This window comes from Pelodiscus sinensis, chromosome 2 (genome assembly GCF_049634645.1).
Source record: "Pelodiscus sinensis isolate JC-2024 chromosome 2, ASM4963464v1, whole genome shotgun sequence".
NCBI classification, from domain to species: Eukaryota; Metazoa; Chordata; order Testudines; family Trionychidae; genus Pelodiscus; species Pelodiscus sinensis.
Window position 1 is genome coordinate 200,929,974 of NC_134712.1, and position 21,743 is coordinate 200,951,716.

At 41.9% G+C, this 21,743-nt stretch overlaps 1 pseudogene; it reads left to right on the top strand.

Annotated features, from left to right (window-relative positions):
- The window catches only part of LOC102463299 (ATP-dependent translocase ABCB1-like), a 74,496-nt pseudogene that overhangs the window by 42,081 nt on the left and 10,672 nt on the right, over positions 1-21,743 (top strand).

The following is a 21,743-nucleotide window of genomic DNA, read 5'->3' on the forward strand; positions in this document are numbered from 1 at the left end:
AAACAAAAGATAGAACTATGCAGCACTTTAAAGACTAACAAGATGGTTTGTTAGGTGATGAGCTTTCGTGGGCCAGACCCATTTCCTTTTGTTTCAGCTAGACCAGACTAACACGGCTACATCTCTATTACTATGTCTCAGGGCAGACTGTCAGAAAACAGCGTAGATACCCCAAATGAGTGGTACATTCTACGATTAGATTTCTCCAATCCAGGAGGACGTGTGAATATTTAGATCATTCTACCAATCTTACCTGTGGAGTCTCAGACAGACTCTCCAGTCTATCTTGTCATCCAGAGATAAAAGTTCATGTACAGCAAAAATCAACCCCAAATTCAGGTTCCTTACAGTCCCAAGAGACTAAACACTTATCTCAGAACAATTGGTATCCTAAATCTTATTTCAAAGTGATCACTGGTAGTCAATTCTATAGTAAACTAACTAAGGGTTTTTTAGCTAAGAAAAAGTAATGAGAGTTATTGAGAAATTAAAGCAGATAAAATATAGGTATAGATGAATCACTCTATAATTCCTAATAGTAGCAGAGATACAGTAAACTGCCAGTTACCCAAAAGTCTCTTATGGCTACCCAGAATAACTGGGAATCTCCATATTCGTGTTCATTTATTATATTGTGCTTTGTTAGAATCCAAACAGTAAAAGATGAAGGATTTTCCCTGTGTACATATTTATAGCTACTTCCCACTGAAAAGAAGCTGATGTGGGCTTGTCATTTTGTAAGAGAGGGTGAGGAATGCCATTTGAGTCTTTTTGACCTTTCATCATCACATACAAGAACCACTTCCTTTTAAATTAACACTTTACTGTTAAAGACCTTCCTTTGCATTCCACAAGGCTTCTTTCTCCTTTGATGTGTTATTTGCCTACAGAGGCATACATAATGTAAATATTTGCTACTGCATTATAACAGGATAAAGGAAAGTGAAAAGAATGCATGGGACATCCCATTGGTTTTAATGAAGTTTAAACCCCACATACATTCTTATACATGTAACAATCATTTTCTTCCATACACACAAGTGAATTGGCTTGGCTTCCGACTAGCCATCTGTAAGCATTCAGTGAGGTCTGAAGCTCTGGCGAGCTGGCACTTGGTCTGGCAGTGTCACAGCTGTGAATCCATCTCTCATTTAAAAAAAAAAACTCTGTAAAGGATTATTGTACTTTACCAGTCCCTTTAGATTATTTTTTCCTTTGTAAAGGAATAAAGTCCTGGTCCTGCAAAGATTTATATATGTGCATAACTTTATGCACTGTGAGTAGCCCCATACACTTCTGATGAGAACTTGACCTAAATAGAACTAGTCACAGTGCAAAATGTTATTCATGTGCTTTGCAGGATTGGTACTTCAGTAAGGAAACTATATTAACTCCCTTGAGAAAGCTATGATTAGCTACCCTCTTAATGGAATTTCACTATCCTCTTAACGGAACCCTGTGAAAACAGCAAGAAAAAAGCTAATCAAACAATGAAAGGTGATGTGGCTGCACACAATAGCTACATTTACTACTTCCTCTGTCAAATACATCATACGAATAAAAATACAGGCAATGGGAATTAGAAAGATTTAAGACTGCTTTTTCCTTTTTGTCCTTTTCTGGCAAAGCTCCTATGGAACTACCAGGGTTAACATGACACTTGCCAATAAGAAAACTGCAGGTCTGGAACCACTGTAGACTAGCTCCTGTTTTTGTTCCCAATAGGTGTTCTTCTCTGTGTTCATTGGCACAATGTCCTCGTGCCATTCTTTTAGTTTGAGGTGATTTAGAAGAGACATTTTAATTTTTTCCTGGTCATTTTGTTTACATTTTGTTGTTGTATTCCACGTGAGAAGCTACTAGCAAATGCTTGGCTATGTCTAGATTGCATCCCTTTTTCGTAAAAGGGATGCAAATTAGACGTATCGCAATTGCTAATGAAGCGGGGGATTTAAATCTCCCCCGCTTCAGTAGCATAAAAATGGCTGCCGCTTTTTTTCCACACGGAGCTTTGCCGGAAAAAAGTGCCAGTCTAGACGCGGATCTTTCGGAAAATAAAGCCTTTTCCAAAAGATCCCTTATCCCTCTTAAAATAAGGGATAAGGGATCTTTCAGAAAAGGCTGTATTTTCCGAAAGATCCATGTCTAGACTGGCGCTTTTTTCCGGCAAAGCTCCGTGCCGAAAAAAAGCAGCAGCCATTTTTATGCTAATGAAGCGGGGGAGATTTAAATCCCCGCTTCATTAGCAATTGCGATACGTCTAATTTGCATCCCTTTTACGAAAAAGGGATGCAATCTAGATATAGCTCTTATGTCTATTTATTATTATTAATTATTATTATTACTACGACAACTGCCTATTTTAAAAATAATGCATTTTCTCAAATGTTTCATTTATGCCTTACCATTTAGATTACCTTAGATGGACAAGATATTTGGACACTTAATGTAAGGTGGCTCAGAGAAAATATTGGCCTTGTAAGCCAGGAGCCTGTTTTGTTTGCTACAATGAAAGCTGAGAACATTCACTGTGGCAGAGAGGATATTACTGATTCTGAAGTTGAAAAAGCAGCTAAAGAAGCCAATGTATTTGATTTTATATCAAGACTGCCTGATGTAAGATAATGTACTTTTGAGAACCTTATAACTATGGCTGAATGTTTGGTTTTACTCTGTGTTTGTTTGAATTTTGAGGGCCAAATCCTCTATTAGTATAAATAGGTGCTGCTTCACTTGGTTTTCACTAGTGTTCTGTCAGTTATACCAATTGACAATTTGGCCCACAACATTTTTAACTTATTATACTAACATGGCAATTTTTTTTAATAGGATGGATGAAGAATTTATATGGAAGGCGAGATTTTCTATTTACCAAATTAATTTTATTGTTTCCTTCTGCTAGGTATTATCTGTCATTTTTCCATTTATAATATTCTTTTCTTTTTTATTTGGTTTGTAAATTGGGTTGAGATTGGCAAATGAAATTGCTTGGATATAGTCAGAATACAGCCATTTGGCTATCAGCCAGTTCTAGCTTATCTGGGTTTTATTTTTGCTCCAATCACTTCTATTTTATAATAATTGAAAAATCTAACTTTAAAGTACATTTGTTAAGTTAATAGAAAACCATCACATAACATGCTAAGTACCTGCCAAATAGAAGGTGAGGCTGAGAGTAAAATGTAAACTGATCATTAAAAATTTTAAATTGTCCTTTGTGTCAAGAGGAAAAACCCAAATGTAATTGGCCAGGACAGTATTTTCAGCAGTAATTAGTATTACAATGTTTATTTGATCATCCATCATAACATTTTTAAAGAGGCATTTCTGTTTGTGAGAGTAATGCTCAAATGGGGGTAGGGGAGGGAGAAGATTAAAAGGATTTCAATTGACCCCTTCTGCAATCTCTGTGCTCCTCCTGTTTTCTCAGAAGTTTCACACCATGGTGGGAGAAAGGGGAGCTCAGCTGAGTGGAGGACAGAAACAATAGATTGCTATTGCCCGAGCCCTGGTAAGGAATCCCAGGATTCTGCTGCTGGATGAAGCCACATCTGCTCTGGATTCTCAGAGTGAATCTGCAGTGCAAGCAGCTCTTGATAAGGTAGGACTCCTATTGCTAGAGTTACCAATCAGAGTTACCACCACTGGCCATCTCTTTACTCCAGAAAATTATCCATATATCTCAAAGGAGCTAACTTTGGTATTTGTCAGTGGGTGCTCCTCTCCATTGCCCTCCCACCCCCGCCCCCGTGTGAGCTGCGGGCAAGGAGGAAGAGCATGAGCAGGTGCAGTGTCTCTGGGTGGAGTGCAGTAGAATCTCAGGGGGGGAAGAGGCTGAATTGGGGAGAAGCCTTGGGTTGAATCAAATGGCAAACCGGGCCTTGGGGAGGGCCACAGTCCAGGTGTCGGGGCCCACAAAACATTAATTCAGTCCTCAAAAAAAGCGTTCAGCACTTGTTTTTTGCATGAGTGCTAGAGTCATGGAGCACCCACAGAGTTGGTACCTATTGATCTTACCAGCACTACTGCACTCAAACAACTGGGCCATTTTCACTTTGTAGTTTCTGCATGCTTTCTAGTTGAGTGAAAGGTGATCAGTCAGTCTTGTTTATGAGTCAGATATGGTTGTTTTCTACCTGTAGCAGTGCTTCATATTTATCCAGAGCAATGAGTCAAAAACATAACTGTGCAGAAGAGGTGCATGAAATTATTACAGAACCGTTGGATCCAATATTCAGCTGAGCTTTATAGATAGTGGGGGAAAAACCATATAGAGCCAAATTCTCAGCTGGTGTAAGTTGCAGCTGTACCATCTTATCTTGACAGAGAACTTGGGCTATACAATTTACAACATGATAGTGACCACCTAATCAAAGTGTTATTATTTGTTTGTTTCTATACCAGATATACTGTGACTGTGTATCACTATTCCTTGCTTGTCACTAAGGTCATGGTGAAAGCACTCAAAATGAGATATCAGAAACAATGAAGAGACAAAAAATGAAAACTATGAGGAAGAAGATCTAGATGATATCAGGATGGAGAATTTGACCGATCTTGGTGGTTTGGAAGAACCAGGGTCATTGAAATGGGAAGCATTTGTAAAGGATCGAGAAGGCTTAAAAATAAAGACCTTTACTAAGAAACAGTGGTCTGAAAAGAAGAAAACAAAGGAGATAGCGGTTAGTGCTAAAATTCAGTTTAAACCTGAGGGTTAGTGATAGTTTGTGAGAATAGGAACATAGGACACTCTCTTTTATTTATTTTTTTTATTTTTAAGGCCTAATGTCAAGACATCTTTGTTATGATCCTGTCATATACTGCACTGACCACATTAAGAATCTTCAAGGAACACACATGTGTAAATATGTCCATCTGACCTCTTGAGACCATATTAACACAATATGCTGTTAATATGCTATTAACACTCCTGTTAAGGAATGTCATGGGACAAGCCCCCTCAATAGCCCGGAAGACCCCAAAGTCTGGGTCAGTGCCCCCTTTCCACCAGGCAAACACAGCCCATTGGCTCAGTTCTTTGTTCAGTTCCCCCTGAGGCCTAGTCCCGAGCACAGTTCCCTCTATCAGGGTACATACGGCCCTGAGGCCTAGTCCACAGGTGAGCCTCCCAACTGCTAGGGAGCAGGGTTGTCATGTGTCTGGGGAGGAGATAGGGGGCCCCAGGCTCTCGCTCCACCAGGTCCCAGCCCAGGCCTTGTTGCCAGTGGAGGATTCCACTGCCTGCTCAGTGGGGATTTCAGCCAAAATGCGCTGAGCTCCCGGAGGACAGTCTTCCACCCTGGGCCTGGTGCTGCGTCACTCTCAGCGTGTTGTTTGTAGGGTCAAACCCTCCCTGGCCGGGGGTGGGGCTCGAGCTGCTGAGACTGCAACACCCACTGCTGGGGATGCTCTGGAGCTCTGGCCTGAGCTCCTTCCCCTCTGGCAGTCGGCCCTAACTGAGTAGTTCCCTGGGCTTTTATACCCGCTCTCCCCTGTGAGCATGCCCAGCAGGGCCATGGGGGTCAGGCCTTTTCAGCCAACTGGGCCAGGGCAACTCCCTGCCCCTCAGTGCAGAGTAGGTACATCCCGTTACAAGACGCTATTTTGCTCGTTAGTTATCTTTTTGTTAAGATGTACAAACAAGTTCTTAACCTCTTGTGAAACTTCATAACATTGGGGTGTTAAGTCCACTGTCCTGGTCACATTCCTACTCAAGTAATTAAATTATACTTTGCATTTTACCAGTGGATGACACACTCCTTCTGATATGTATGCCCATTTGTAAAGCACTTTGGGATGTCAGGTGCTAAAGAAATGCAAATTATAATTAACAATAATGTTGGCACAGAATGACCAGAAACTGCTATTTTGAAATGCAACCTAAATTAAAACAATAGAAAAGATTGACATTTTTCTCCAGCCACATCTTTCTGTATGTTTCAATAGGGCAATCTCCTGAGATCCTTACACTATTTTTATTCAGACAGAATTCCCCTTCTGGTTAAGATATTTACCCAAGTTAGAACTGAATGAAAACCAGATAAGGACTTCAGGTTTTAGGCTGTGCTTCAATGGACTCATTGGGTCAATGAAAAGAATTTCAATGGTCTCTGGATTAGACTTATGCCCAAATAAGGACTTCATTGCAGAATATATATAGTTTAACTGCATACAATAAAATTCACATCCTTGTGTGAGGCTGGCAATAGAAAACACAGCCCACGCGGGTGTGGGTTGGAGAGAATAAATGGTAGAAGGCTTTTATCAGGTGGAGGTAAGATGGAGAGAGAGGAGTCTGGGGATATAAGGAGGAAGGAATTGGATGGTCTGGGGAAGGAAATGGTGGGAGAGAGGTGTGGAGGTGCCATGAGGGACTGGGGGAAGGAGATAGGGGCAGATAGTTCTAGAGTAGTGGTGGCAAACTGATACCTCCCCAAAACCACAGACACCTCACACAGCCCATGGAGAGCAAAGAGGGTAAAGATGGTGGTGGGGGTGGGAGTGTTTGAGTTCCTAGGATTAAAGTGGGAGAGGTTGGGAAGGAGTTGATAGGACAGTGGATCTGAGGGGCCTGGAGGTGGGATGAGGGATTTGACAGCAGTAGAATTTCTTGGGTATGGCAGGGGGTTACATCAAAGGATCCGAATTTGGGTGCAGGACAATGGGTATGGAAGAGGGAGTGTTGCCCCACTGTAGAGTGAGGGGGTGGGCTGTAATTACCAGAGAATGTTAACCTACAGCTCCCTCCCTCAGGGCTGGCTGGGATGCATGTTACAGCATAGCTCAGGTTTGGCGTAGGCCCCCAGCCCTCTCAGCCAAATTTGTGAGAGCAGCATTGCTACCATGGGCATCAGTCATAAAGCCTGGAGTGGGGAGCTGAGCCCAGCCAGGCCTGCAATCCTTAGACACATTTGAGTGACCCAAATTTGGGTTGAAACCGCCAGCGGAGAAACTCTATTCTAAAAGTTCCTTTATATCACAATACAGCCTACTGGTAAAACTTGCTGGATGCATTCTTACAGGCTACGTCTACGATGGCAAGATTTTGCGCAAATACTTTTAACGCTTGAGTTTTTGCGTTAAAGCATTTGCGCAAGAGAGCGTCTACACAGTCATGTGCTTTTGTGCAAGAGATGTGCTTTTGAGCAAAAGCATCCGTGCCAGTGTAGACGCTCTCTTGCGCAAGAAAGCTCTGATGGCCATTTTAGCCATTGGGCTTTCTTGCGCAAGAAATTCATGTTGCCTGTCTACACTGGCCTCTTGCGCAAGAACAGTTGCGCAAGAAGGCTTATTCCTGAGCGGGAGCATCATAGTTCTTGTGCAAGAAGCACTGATTTCACACATTAGAACGTCGGTGTTCTTGAGCAAGTACACCCCGCCAGTGTGGACAGGCAGCATGTTTTCGCGCAAAAGTGCTTGCTTTTGCGCAAAATCATGCCAATGTAGACACAGTCATGATATATCGCATGAAAGTCCAAGTGTCCATAACCCACTTTTGATCAAAAGAACATAAGAATGGCCATACTGAGTCAGATCAACGGTTTATCTAGCTCAGTATCCTGTTGGCCGACAGTGGCCAATGCCAGATACCTCAGAGGGAGGGAACACAACAGGTAATCCTCATACATTCCCTCCCCTGTCGTCCATTTCGAGACAAACAGAGGCTAGGGACACCATTCCTACCCATCCTGGCTAATAGCCATTGATGGACCTAACCTCCAGGAATTTATCTAGCTCTTTTTTGAATCCTTGAAAGTCCTGGTCTTCACAACATCTATTCATAACTGTTGCATTTGGGCTTGTCAGAGGAAATGAGTGGCCAGATTCATGGCTACAGAATTCCTGCCGTTTGTACTAACGTGAAAAAATCAGATGTGCAGCCATGAACTTATTTATGTCACAAACTGCAGCATAATTGGATAGTTGACATGTGGACAGGCTTTTCCACTATCTGAAAAACAGTATAGCCAGGAGAGGCCATCACAACTGGCTCAGAATCTCATTTAATATTCTGGGCCAGCTCCTGTGTTTTCATTTCATTTCCACAACTTCCTCAGCAACTGTACAGACATTTTGAATGGTTCAATGAGACTGAATTGAGCTGCTATCTATTTTTCAAGGAAGATGAAATCACTGTTTCATGTGCCTTTTCCCGTGCATCTGGTAGTGATTCATAGTCTGTATTTTGTAAAAGACAAAACAGACTAACTGACATAACTAGACCCAATTGTTCTACTGCCAACCCACTAGCATTTAGCAGAGGCTGAATTAGACTGATCTTTTTGTGCTCAGAACAGTGAGACTTGTAGGTCATTCTAATGATTCATGTGTTACAGTTGCAATCCATGGACACTGACCCTATTTGACATTTCACTGAACTATACATACTCCATCCCCTCCACCGCTCTGTTAACTTTTTGCTAAATTTATGCCAATTTTTTTTCTTGCATTTGCAATTTTAGGACATTAAATCACAGAGTGGTAAATCTTCAATATGTTTGCTCATTCAGCATGTACATTCAAGGCTGGTGCAAATTATCTGTGAACAGTTGCTAGGACAGTTTACTGATTTACCCCAAGCTGTGGAAATTGTCATGTTTCACAGCTTTCAGTGAGCAATTGAGTTTTATCTCTTATGTAGGAGGAAGATCTCTCTGATGTACCATATTCCAGAATTATGGCTCTGAACAAACCTGAGTGGCAGTATATATTCTTTGGACTGATTGTCACTGTTGTCTCTGATGGTATCTCCCTTGCATTTTCTGTTATACTTGAAAAAATCACAGGGGTAAGTTCAGACATGTATGATAAACTAATGTGAAGAAGGCATAAATACAGAACTGTAAATCCTGCCTTACACTCCAGCCAGTCCTCTCTAGTGATGTCTTAGAGCCTTATTCTACTCCCACTGAGCTCTACAAGGTCTTTCTATTGACATTAGTAAGAACTTGATCAAGCCCTTGATCTCCTCTTCCCTCTTAGGACTACTTGCCTATTTTCCAGGCCCCTTCTCCTTTTGAGTTAAGCAAATCACATTCCTTAACCAAACTCACAGTTTTCCCTTATCAAACTCACGGTTGAGCAGACTCCCTGCCTTGGACCTGACCCTGTTTTTTGCACTGTATCCATTCTCTTTGGAGAGTAAGCTTCTTCAAGGTACCTTGCATTCCAACATGTTTGTAAGCACCAAGGACATTCATGGGATTTTCTGAATAATTAACCCTTTAATTCCTGAGTCATTGCAGAAAAAAATGGAGTCTTTGGATTGCAGTAGATGATTGTTGGACTCTACCAGGAGTTGAAACAGGGTTTGGGAACAGCAGCCAGGGAGAACAGTTGGAGCAAGATGTTGAGGGAATCTTTTATCTTCAGGTGTTCTGGCATCCGGAAGGAAGGTGTAACAACATTCAGTGGAAGGCAGATGAGAGCTGGTGAAGTGGCAGTCTATAGGCAGTATTTAGTGGAACTGCAGCTAACATGCAAATAAGGAGAAATGGTGGAGGGTTGGAGAAGGAGCAGCAGCTGAGAGACAGCTCAGCTAGGAGAGCTGGAGTGACCTTTTGGCCAGCAGCAGAAAGCTGAGTGGTAGCAGAGTTTAGGAACCAGGGAAACAGCTGATTGAAGGTGTTGAATAGTTTCTATAGTGCTTCTTGAGCTATTATAATGGGTAGTCACTTTATGCTTTTTCTTACATAGGCTTTTCAAGAAACAGATCCAGAAAAAAGGAGCAAAACCACTACAGGCAGTCCCCGGGTTACGTACAAGATAGAGACTGTAGGTTTGTTCTTAAGTTGAATCTGTATGTAAGTCAGAACTGGCGTCCAGATTCAGCCGCTGCTGAAACTGACCGCCAGTTCCGACTTACATACAGAATCAACTTAAAAACCCCAAGCGTCCCCAGGTCAGCTGCTGCTGAAACTGATCAGCAGCTGATTCCAGGAAGCCCGGGGCAGAGCAACTCTGCCTCGGGCTTCCTGTAGTCAGCGCTGGTCAGTTTCAGCAGCAGCTGACTTGGGGACACCTGGGGCAGAGCAGCTGGGGTGCTGCTGGGTTGCTCCAGTAGCGCCGAGGAGCGGCGCTACTGGACCAACCCAGCAGCACCCCATCTGCTCTGCCCCAGGTGTCCTGATTCAGCTGCTGCTGAAACTGACTAGCTGCGCCCCTCTCCCCCAGCAGACCAGGAAGACGTGGGCGGCGGACCGAGACGCACTGCGGTCCCGCCGCCTGGGTCCTCCGCGGCTTTGCTCCCCGTCTCCCTGGTCTGCTGGAGACCAGCAGACCAGGGAGACGGGGAGCAAAGCCTCTGAGGACGCCAGCAGCGGGACAGCCGCGGGGCGTCTGGGCTGTCCCGCTGCCGGCTTCCCCGAGGCTTTGCAAAGCCGTGGGGGGGGGGGGGGCTCGGGCAGCCCAGGCGCGCCTGGGCTGCTCCGCTGCCGGCTTCCCCGAGGCTTTGCTCCGCGTCTTCCTGGTCTGCAGACCAGGGAGACGCGGAGAAAGCCCCAGAGTACACGAGCGGCAGGACCGCGAGGTCCCGCAGTCCGTGTCCTCTGGGGCGAGCCCCGTTCATAACTGCGGATCCGACATAAGTCGGATCCGCGTAAGTCGGGGACTGCCTGTACATTGCTTTCTCTAATGTTTCTTGTTCTGGCAGTGATCAACTTAGTGACATACGTAATCCAGGTAAACTTCACCACATACACACTCAAAGCTGAATATCTGGTCACGTACATTATGATCAAGATTTTCAAATTTCATCATGGGCCCATTTTGGGGACATAATGCAATGCACTATTCAGTCTGCTTCTTATAAAGTGTTCCAGAGCCAAGCCACGGAATGACTCAAGTGGTTGGTATGGAATGCAAAGCTTTACACTTCTAGATAGTTGCAAAGCAGCCCAGGAAGCAATGCTTGAAAGGTGCTGGTGACCATTCTCTCTCGTAGAGGGAACGTATTTGTGTACAGCCCAGTTTCACTGCATTGGTATTTACATTACATGCTCTAAACATACATTACATGTTCTAAACATACATACAGTCCAGCACATACAGTGAAACTATTTGATTTCTTATTCTCCCTTTTCGGGGTTTCATTTGGAATGTCTGGTGAAGTTCTGACCAAGAGATTGCGATCTTTATCATTCAGAGTGTTGCTTCGGCAGGTATATGTCACTTTTCTGTGTAGGAGCAATAGACAGCAAATATGCAGCACTCCTGCTATGCGAGCCAGGTGGCTTTTGTGAGCTGTTGTTTATATAACACCATGAAAATGGCAGGTTCCAAATGTCCTGTATAGAGCATTCCTCCAGTGTAGTTTCCAGAGAGCCCCATCCTTTTAGTGAAATTTTAAAAATTTACACACTGCAAGTCTCCGAGAAAACATAATAAAACACAATAAAATGAAAGCATGTGCAAATTTCAGTGTTGCTTTGAGAGCTGTCTTCAGGTTGTCTAATTTTCATGCTGTTTCTTTTGATCAAGACCACACGGATGAGTATATGAAACATGTATGTGTCTTAGTGATTGGTATATTGCAAAAATTAACAAAAAAGAAGTTTAATTTCTATCTGGCTCTGATGGTCATGATATAAATGTTTAGATACATAAAGTTCTGACCAGTATTCCCTGTAAAGCGTGCACTTATGCGGCCACTCAGGGGAGATTCATATGTTGTGATTAGTAGTGCACCCACAGCTAGGTTTTTTGCTCCTACTGGTGATGCCCATTCACACATATATTGCACACACACAAAATTCATTACACACATGAATGGAAAAAATCCACACGTGGAAAAGATCAAAGGGAATATTGATTAGCAAATAGACCATACCTTAATAGGTATGGGCAAAATATTATCTTTGCTCACTAAAGAGGTTTCTCTAGGGTCAAAATGACCCGCTGGATCAGGACTGATTTACAATAACAGTGTTATTGCAACATGACTGCCTTTGGATACTTTCTACTGATGGATCTCTGGGAAAAGACACCCCATTATTTGTTCCTGGCAGAGGATTCTCTGTGAATGAATAGTTTGACACCATGCGCACCCATTGGTGGTGCTTGGGATAACAGGGTTCTGAATATGCCTGACAGCATACTAAGAGGATGAGAGGGAAAATTATAAATAACTACCATCTCCTTCTTTTCCATTACCCTAAAGAAAATGAGCTGATTCTCCTTCCACGTGGACTCAGGTAGATCATGAATAGCTCTGTAGAAGTCAGTGTTATATACAACTGGTAAGCACAGTGCTCCCCTCCTATCAGAGGTTGGTATGGGAGTGAAAGGCACTCTTATAATGGGGCATGATAAATACTTGGCTCTCAATTCTAAAATCCTTGCAGGTAGTAGGACCTGGATTATTAACAGTTTCATGTTCTGATGATCAGAATAAATTATTTTTCGACAAATGTTGTTCATCACAAAACCGTGTATCTTAGTGCTTAGGTTGATGCTCTCTCTCCTTTCTCCCCTCACATGCTAGTCAAGCTTTAAATGTCCATACATTGGGCTAATGACCCTGATGAGTCTGCGTTATAAGAACATTTAATTTGCAAAATCAAAAATATCTGACTCGTCTATTCACTTGCAGGAGATTGCGTGGTATGACAAACATGAAAATGTAGGGGTTTGACTAGCTACAGATGCTGCACAAGTCAAAGGGGTATGTTTGTTTGTTTTTTACATTTTTCTTACAAATATTAATTACAGTGTTGGTAAGGGATGATGAGGTTATTGGTAAAACAAGTTGTTAAATCTACTTAGAGTGGCTGACATTTAATTAGCACACTATCAATGTCTTGAAACAGTTTCACTGGTCCTACTTTCTGGCAGATATTCATATGCCTTCCATTTCCTTGCTGTAAGCTGCTAAGAAAACAACTTGGTAGCTTTAAATGTGAGCCATGAGAGATGAAACTCACCCAAGGACCAGTGTAAGCATCTCTGCCCCACTTAAACCTCACAATGGAGCAGAGTCTTCAGTGTATCAAGTGTTCCTAAAGCCCTGTTTTGGTTGCTTGGAGGAGTTGTCGTTCTTGAGAGCTAAATTGCAGCCCAGCCCTGGCCTCATGTTGACATTGGTAGATTTCTTCTTCATAGCTTTGTCCACTGCATTTCAGGCACAGAAACCCTGTTTTTGAGGACTTTGTGGGGTGAAGTGAATTGTCATTAACACAGAGGTAGACGCTTGAAGAACTGTGGGGAGTGTTGTAGCAGAGAAGCCACTGAAAATCTGGTAGACAAGTACAGTAATTCCTCATTTAACACTATAGATATGTTTCAGAAAATGATCGTATTAAGTGAAAACATGTTGTGCGGGGTCAATTTTCTCATTGAAAATAATGGAAAAGGTGGGGGTTGCATTTCAAGTGGTGGTGTCTGTTGGGACCGGGACATAAGGTTGGGGGAGAAAGGGGACTGGTTACAGCAGGGAGGGGAGGTGTTTGGCTCTGGGGAAGGGAAGGAGAGGAGAGGGGAGGGGGATTGGGTTGGGAGTGTGCCCCTGTGACGGGTATGCCGGGACCTGCACTGCGTCCTGCGAGGGGGGGGGCGGTCACCGGGGAACAGCGCTGTGAGTGGCAAACCCTCCGCCGCTTTGCAGGGAGGTGAGGGAAGCCCTGCACAGCCGCCAGCGACGGGCCGGCTGGGGAAAGCCAGCTGCCAGCCTGCCAGTGGTAGCAAGGCGTCCGGCAAGGGGGAGTCAGCAGGGAAGAGTGCAGTGAGCAGCGAACCCTCCACTGCTTTGCAGGGAGGAGGGGAAAGCCCCACGCAGCCGCCGACAACAGGCTGGCTGGGGAAATTGTGTTATTCCGGGGATGGTCGTGTAATTCAAAAAATGTTCCCCCCCAAAAATCATGCCATTGCGAAAACATGTTAAGCGGGCACGTGTTAAATGAGGAATTACTGTATGGCAAATTATGCAGAACTCTATCTTCCCTTTCCTCCCCTCCATATGAGTCCATCAAAACAATTCTGGAGCATCTAAAATACATTCACTCATGAGCAAACAGTAATAAGTTCCTGATTTAGAAAACAGTTTAAAATTTAATTAAATTTTTATTTCACTTTTCTTAAAAAAATCCTTCCTCAACTCCTGGATTCACTAGACTTAGTAGATCCTCAGACTCACTAGATTTCATTCACCCTTTCCTCTCCTTTTGACAGCCCAGCACAGAACGGAAAAAAAAATGAATCAAATATTTGACTGAGCAGAGTTAGTCAAATCTTTTAAATCTATCATTTAATTCCTAGGAATAAAGTCCATCATCCCAGCTGACAGGAAGAAAGTGCTGCCTAAGATCCAAACTATAAAAAAGCTTACTAGATCAAAATCAACATCAGAACATTGCACTCTCTGGAGCCATGGTTCTCAAATGACTATGGGCATTTCAGGGTGGGGGTGGGGCAAGCAGCACCAGCATTTGACTTGCTGAGGCCAAGGCCAGAGGGTCAAAGCCCTATCTCATTGGGCTGAAGGCCAAGGCGCTATGTTCCACCATCTGAGGCTGAAGCTAGAGCCTGAGCAGTTTAGCTTTGTGGGGCCCCTGCAACACAGGGCCTCGGGCAATTGCTATATTTGTTATCCCACAATGCCAGCTCTGGATTTTCTGTGCAGAAAATTAGTTGTGACACAGGTCGGTTGTGCACTTTCTATAGCTTGTTGAGGGACAGGAGAGATTCAGAAAGGAAAAAAAAACCTCAGTGAGAGACAAGGTGGGTAAGGTAATTGTTGTATATTGGGTTGTAGATATAGATCTTGTTGTTATGGAAACTGAGTAGGTCACTGGGGTCAGCCCTGCTAGTCTGGGCTTGTTCTAGTGAGTTCTGTGCAATAAAATGGACACTTGCACCTACTCCAGCTCTCTGCCTTTCCACTGATTTCTTCCTATGCTGTGAAACTCCCCATGACATACCAGTAATATCTTGATTTGGGCCAGCTTCTGTTGGGGAGGGAGACAGCCTTTCAAGCTTACACAGAGTTCTTCAGGTCTTCTTCACCAACTGATGCTGGTCCAATAAAAGATATTACCTTGCCCACCTTATCACTGATATCCTGGGACCAAACACAGCTACTGCTAAGTAAGTGGGCAGCCATATTCTGTGCTAGCTGAAGTTTCAAAGGGTATGTTTTCACTACAGAGAACAATTGAAGCTGAAGGAGTAAGGAAAGGTGAAGGGACAGGGTTCTCACTTCGACTTCCTGCAGCGTGGACAGCACCAAAAGTCGAGTTAAGGTACTTCGACTTCAGCAGAGCAATTAATGTCACTGAAAAGTGTATCTTTAATTTATCCCACAGTGTAGACATACCCCCAAGTGACCTTTATATGTAAGCCTCTAGAGTAGATGTCAATAATTAATCTTGGAATTGGTTTGATTTTATAATTGTATTGAACACTCAACTCTTGAGGGCAAGAAAGCTTCTGGCTAAATTGGAAAGAATCATGCATCCTACCCAAGGACTTTTTTGGCTTGTCCACAATGCAATATTTGAAAGAAAGACTGTTTCCACCAGACTTTCCACTTCATCTACAGGCATGAGTAGAACTGGACAATATATTTTCAGCAGCAGGGCTGATAGATTTTGTGGGCCCTGGGCAAGTTGGGGGTGGCTAACTCTGCACTCTTGGAATGAGCAGAGTCCCAGGCAGAAGGGGCGGGGCTGAGGGTAACCAGCCCTCAGAGCTACCCAAAGTGCATGGTCTCCCCAACCCCCAGCCAGCCCTAAGTCACCCAGATCATGCAATATGGTGCTCCAGTTGCTCTTTAAAGGTTCTGGGCTCTAGCTGCTGCTGCTTCAGTGGTTGTGGCAGTGGTGGCAGCCAGGAGCACTGGGACCTTTTAAATCGCCAGACTCTGGGACAACTGTCCTCTTTGCCTCTTCCTGTTGCAGGCTGGTTTTCAGTGAATGGTATTTTTGCTGAAAAGTGTATATCTAGGAGCCTCAAATCTATTAACAAATTCAGGTCAAATTTGACTTAGAGAGATTTTAAGTCTAAATGTTTCATTTTGACTATTTAAAAATCTGCCATTTCTACTTTTTTTTTAAAATAGCGTTTCATTTTCAAATTTGACCAAATTTAAATGAAAGGGGAAAAATACCACAAAATGACCAAATCAATAGAAAACAAACGTGAAAAAAACCTTTTTATTAAAATGCATGTTTTGGTCAATCCAAAATTGATATTTTTATTCAACAAAATTTGAAAAAAAATTAATTCTAATCAAATCATATTTTTTGTTTGGCCTCAAGTCTGGAAAACTCACTATTTGCTCAGCTATAGTCATGGGTATTCTCAGTTCACATAGATCCAGTGTGCCTGTCCACACTTTTATGTTTCTTGATGTCACGGATGTGCAGCTTCTCAGGGAGAGAAGAGCTCTCTGGTGTGAACATTCATTTCCTAATGCTAAAATGAGGCACTGCTGAAAACAAAGTGCCTAATTAAAGGAACCTACAGCTGCCATTATCTTCAGCTGACATACAGCACCTCTGAAAATCAGCCCTTGGGTGCCTTAAACTGGGCAGTCAATAACTGAGATTTCCAAAATTAGAAGCCACCGTTGAAACTGTTCTCTTCATGATTTCTGTACCTTGTTGTGGAATAGAAGGACCCTGATATTTGTCTTCCTGAACCTTACCCACAGATATAGGTGTTTGCGTATGTAATTATCTTTGTGGGGTTTTGCACATATAATTGGCCATTTGAAATGCACAAAATGTATTATTGTTATCCTTCTGAATATTAGCTACTGAGTGAACAAATTTATGAAAACATTGGTCTGTATTTTGTGTGTTAAGAGGAAACTCTAACTCTGGATTCTTTTGTTGCTTTTAATAGGCCACGGGAAACCGACTTGGCTTCCTGACCAAAACTATCTGTAGCCTTCTGACTGGTGCCATTACTGATTTTGTATATGACTGGAGATTAGCTTTGCTTATCCTGGCCTGCACTCCTTTTATTGTTGCTGAAAATGCTACTAGAAAGACGTCTGTGGCTGGTCACACATCAAAAAATCAAAATACTTTGGAAAAGGCTGGAAGGGTAAGTTCTCCAGTATTAAGTAAATGGGTATAATGTTATTTTGTTGAAAGGATAACATTGTCAGTGATGATTTTCTACAGAAATTACTGTGAAAACATATCAAATAAAACTGTGATAAAAAGACACATTCTATTATAGTGGGACATTAGCTCTACTCCAGTCAAGGTTGAGAAGTCCTCTCTATTCAAAGAATGACTCTTCCTATTGCTTAAAATTCCTTGAACAATTTTACTCTCAATCCTTCCTTCCTTCCTTCTTTGGATCTTGGGAGCTCTGTCCCTCCCTGTAACTTGGGATCTAGAGACCCTGGTCTCCCTGGGGTGTTCAAGACTCTCACCTTGCCACCCATCAATCCAGAGTTGGAGGGGGAGACTAAAGATAATACAAATGAAAACATCTAAAAATCCAGAAAATGAAAAGATAAGATACGTATCGCCACTGTGGGAGCACCTGCCAGCATGCATGAGAGAAGGGCCTGGTTTGGAGGAGGGGCAGACTGGGTGGGCTTAGTACATTTCTGGGGAAGCCTGACGCAAATAGTAACACTTAGGAATCTTATAGCAATCATGTGGCTTAGTAGAAAGATCAGTGTGTGACCTTGTGCAAATCATTTAATTGTTGTGCCTCAGTTTCCTTGAGAGTGATACTTAATCTTTTTTTTTTTTTTTTTTTTTTTTTTTTTAAAGAAAAAGGTCTTGGAGAGCTAAAGATAAAAAGTGCTATAGATGGGCTAGCTACCTAGTGGTAGAAGAGGACTCAAACATAAGAGAATACTTCATATCTGTCTTGTCACCCTATTTAGATTGTGGCAGAAGCAGTTGGAAACATAAGAACTGTGGCTTCATTAATTAGTGAAGATGCATTTTATAAGAGTTATAATGCAAGTTTGATTGGTTCATACAGGTAGGATTTGGTCTCAAACAATTCCATTTTTAAAAGCAATATGTACATATTTTCTTAATTTAAAAAATCTCAAGGTTTATTCACATTATACTAATTGCAAACTGAATTGAGTAAATACACAAAAAGTTTGGGAGGATATTGGCAACCTTTCAAATAGGTTAAGATGTATTTACTTAATTTCTTTAAACACCTTCTCATGTGCTGTGTATGCGTGTAATGTAATATTTGTGACAGAGAGACATAATGTAATGGCCTAGTATAAAGTTTTATTAAGAAAAATAAGGGATGTTTACTTACTTCACGAGTACTGAAGCTGAGGGAGTTATGTACATCAAGTGGCAAAAGACTTTATACTACACCAAATCATCATGTACAGTATTACTACTTTTACTACGAGTATAGAGTTGCCAATTTTGGTTGGACATATTCCTGGAGGTTTCATCACATGACATAATCTTTAATGTAAAATCAATCTTTAATTCCTGGAGACACCAGAAACATCCTGGGTGGATGGCAAAGCTAATGAGAAAGTTTTACAGGCTTGAAATAAAGTGCATTTATTTTCCCCTTTGGCCTTTTCAGTTATATTCAGCTAATCACAGTTGTGGCTAATTTCTAATATCTAAATATGTCAGTCATTTTCCTAGTATCCATTTTATTTAAATACAATGATCTGTCATCTGTTGTGTTTCTCTACTTAAATATGTTCTAAGTAAAAACAAAGAATGAAAATGATAGGTCAGTCCACTGCCAATGATAGTTTTAATATTCAATATTCTATAAATAATCAGTATTGGGGAAAAAAAAAACCTGCCTCATTGGAGAAATGGGATTCTCAACTTTAGGATTTGTCTCTAGTGCTGGTGGATCATTGTAGCACAGTATTATGATTTATAGAGACCTTTATTTTGGAAAACATTTGAAAAATACATTAGCACTATAGATGTGTGAAAATCTTATTTCCTATCCAATAGGAAATGCCAATGTTTGCTCTGAAATGGAAAAAAAAGTGAAAATATTTCAAATTTTTTCACAGAAAGAAAAGTTTTTAGAAAAAAAATCAATTTAGAAATGGCAAATCAGTCAATTTTTGCATTTTCTCTCAAAATAAAATATTTTATATTCCCAAATAAATGTAATGTTTAATTTTGTATAACTGACCTAAAAGTTTTTGTTTCTGTCCAGTTCAACCTCACATTGCCATAGGGGTTTCTCTCTTACAGTCCAATCAGGATCCGCAGCCAATATCTCCCATGATACAATGTTGCTTCTCCTCTGATTGAAAGGCATAGTGCCTTATGGGGGACATATGGCTATAGAGTAAATATCTAGCAAACCAAGCTAGAGTAAAATATTTCCTGATAGAAATTTCAAATGAGAAGATATTGCATTTTCTGTTGAAAAATCATTTTGTCAGAATTACTGCCAGTTTATTTGTCACAGCAATGCCTGCACATAACCAAAGCCATGCATTTTTACCATCCCACACAATAACATTGGTCACCATTGAAAAATCACCACTATACAGTAGGATTTGAGTTGCCTACTCAGAACAGGCAATATCTGCAGTTCTATATTGTAATTATTGACTTTTCTATGGTGACCACTACAATCTTAATTGTCCAAAAATTCAAGCATTCACAGATCATAAGAGACTTAGATTATCAATTTGCTTTGTGTTACTTTGCTTTGGCCATCCATAAGCATTTCTTTTGCAAACTAGCATTCAAGTGTTAAAAGCTTTTGACTGTTAAAGGTAGTTTCATCATAACATCCTGTCTAACAAACAATTAGATGAAGGGATCTCCTTTGCCGTAAGTTGTCTCCAGAACTGATTTCATGGAGCCCCTAGCATGCAGCTTTATTAATTATTATTATTTATTACTTGCGTGGTGTGATAAATAGTTTGTCACCACTAATTCAAAGGTTTGACCTTCACCCAGCCAGTCTCTGTTCTTGGTATTTCATAACAATTGTTTCCTTTAACACAATTATTTTATTTTATCAGGGAATCTCTAACAAAAACCCTCCTATACGGAGTTACCTATGGAGTAGCCCAAAGTTCAAACTACTTTCTTTCTACAGCAGTCTTCAGATTTGGTGCATGGCTCATTGCTAATTGCTATAGCAACTTTGAAAATGTATTTATGTAAGTACGCTTCAGACCAAAGGCAGTGATTTCAACACGTGTTAATTGCATATCAGTTTAATTACAATGGCAGTAGTGCAAGTGATCCAACAGTTGAGAATCAGGTCAGAAGTTCAATTCAGGAAGAAGGATTATTCCTTGGAGAGGCAGCATGAAAGTTGTGTGGGCAAGTATAGCTGTCTCCGTGCATTTACTATGGAGGAACTTTTACTGCTAACACATCATTGAAGACACTGGGTTTTGTGAAATGCTTCTGCATAGAGAAATTACATACTATTAATCTCCCATAAGAATAGTTGTAGGTGTAAACTTTTGTTCAATCTGAGGTGTGTAATACTCCTGAGATGGTTTGTGTTTGGTTTCAAAAACTTTTATTCACTTCTGTTTGCTGCTGTAAGTGTTGCGGAAGCTGTTTCTTTGGCACCAGATTTTGGCAAAGCTAAAGTTTCTGCCCAACGAATATTTCAGCTTTTAGATCGGAAACTCTTAATTGACAACTATAGTGATGAGGGTACAAAATTGGTAAGCTCATTCCGAAATGTCCTTGAAACTAACAAAATTGGTGGTACTATATTGTCCTTAATTGTATTAATCTTGTTACATTTCCTTTTGCAATGTCACAGGAGAGAGGACCAGACAGGTAGGCTAAAATTTAACAGCAATAAATTAATTTTATATGTATCCAGTGCCATTTCATATCTTTTTGCTTGAGAAATTAACAGGATACTTTCTGTCCCCAACCACGCTTTTCACTTCAGCTGATCCCTTCTGGTATTGCCAATGTCCGGTGATGTGTTCACCACTCTGAATTTCAACATCAGCTGAATGTAGTATTGATTGATTCCACATTCTCTCAACACTTGCCCATTATTGGGTTCCCATGCACCCAGAGCTCTGATGATCAGTATGTGAATTTGAACCTCCTACTTTCTCCAGATTTCAAGATCGTATGTCATGGAAGCTGGGATCCTGTTCTTGAAGGGCACTGATGTTCACCATGATACTCTTTCAGTCCTCATTGGTAATGTCTGGACATAGTTGGCTGGCTGTTCCAGTGATGACAGAGTTCATGGCAACCTTCCCCATCGGCAGTGAGGTGGCTCTGACCAGGCAATCTTAGATGATATTGTGTCACAACTGCCAAGCCCTGGAGTGGGGCTTGGACAAAACATAGGGGGGGGCAGCATTTCATTGGCATAGTCACACTTCCTGCATCGCTTCTCCTGATTCCCATGACAAATGGCTCCGTTTAGTGGGATACGGTTCAGCTGAACCAGGTGGATGAACCTCCAGTCAGCAAATTGAGTGATGTGTTCCCAGGGAGTAAGGGGTTGCTGGCCTACCACTTACACATCACCCTGAAGGCCTTGTTCTGGTCAGGCTTCCAATTCGAGTTTTCCACATATTGGCAGCAGATGGCATCCTTCAGGGTGCTCTCCGGCCTGGTTCTGGCTCTCAGCATGATGATGGTATACTCTGTGTTCTTCGCAAATGGCACTAGGACTTCCAGTGCTTGGCGTTCCTCACATCATGTCCAATGGCTGCTGATTCCCTTCTCCAGTTGTCACATCATGTTGCAGGCATCAGTCCAGAACAAAGCAAAGTCTCCTCCCTTTCTTCCAAATTCATCTTCCTGGGTAGCACTCAG